The sequence below is a fragment of the Microtus ochrogaster genome, chromosome 21 (genome assembly GCF_000317375.1).
Source record: "Microtus ochrogaster isolate Prairie Vole_2 chromosome 21, MicOch1.0, whole genome shotgun sequence".
In the NCBI taxonomy this organism is placed as follows: domain Eukaryota; kingdom Metazoa; phylum Chordata; class Mammalia; order Rodentia; family Cricetidae; genus Microtus; species Microtus ochrogaster.
The window spans coordinates 3,259,385-3,260,276 of record NC_022022.1 but is presented as its reverse complement, the minus strand read 5'-3'; the positions used below and the strand labels follow the sequence as shown (position 1 = coordinate 3,260,276).

Below are 892 nucleotides of genomic sequence, written 5' to 3'. Positions count from 1 at the left end.
TGCAGGTCTCCCTGTAAAAAGGCCCTCAAGTACAACTTACTCAGGTTCTGTCCACAATGGGAGTCAAGGCCGCTCTCTCCTTGAAGCACGAATTTTATGGGGCCACTTTTGGGATAACTGGTTTGACACTGATCGCGGCTAAGCATGGAGTGTCGACTGGAGACGGAAGCACACTTTACTAAGGGTTGAGAGTAACTCCCTTTCGGGCTCCGAACAGCAGGGCTGGGGTACTGCGGGTCTCCCTGCCGGGAGCCTCGGGGTCTGTGCAGGGCTTTCACCGGGTGGACCTGGACGGGGCTCCCGGCTGCGCCATTCCTCCCCCACCGCGCAGTGCGGCCAGGCGCGGGAACTGTGGCAACCAACCCCAACCCGGGAGGAACTGAGGGCTGCACGCCGGGCTGAGGCTGTCGACCGCAGCAGGGCCGCGGGGTGGGGCAGAGGCAGCGGCTGTGAGCCGTGTCCTCAGGCGCCTGGGGGCCCCTTCCCGGTGGGCCGCCTCCGCGCCACCCAGAGACCCGGGAGGCCGCCAGCGCGGGAGCCACCCGCCCCGTCGGAGCTCCGAGGCTCCACAGGCGCAGCGCGGGGTTCCGGGACTCTGGTCCCGCCCGGGCGCGGCCCACGGCCAGCTCGGCTCGGCGCACGCGGGGCCTTTTCTCCGCGGCTGGGCTCGGCCTGGGCTCGCCGGGGCTCGGCGGGCAGAGGAGGAAGGAGGGAGGGAGCCGCGGGCGGCGGAAGGGGGAGGAGAGGACCCGGCCCAGCCAGTGCGCACGGGCCGGGCGCTCGGAGAGGAGACGGAGCAGCGGCGCCCGGGCCGGCCAGCTCTGCACCGGCCACCGAGTGAGTTCGTGCGCCGTGCGCGGGGGCCGTGGGGGCCGCGAGGAGGCGGCAGGCG

At 71.2% G+C, this 892-nt stretch overlaps 1 protein-coding gene across 1 annotated transcript in view; it reads left to right on the top strand.

Moving 5' to 3' along the window:
* The first annotated feature begins 748 nt into the window (after nt 1–748).
* The window catches only part of Cers2 (ceramide synthase 2), an 8,135-nt gene continuing 7,991 nt past the window's right edge, over nt 749–892 (top strand). The window contains exon 1 of the mRNA XM_005356975.3: nt 749–837. The gene's annotated coding sequence lies outside the window, so the exon portion shown is untranslated. The remainder of the gene's footprint in view (nt 838–892) is intronic.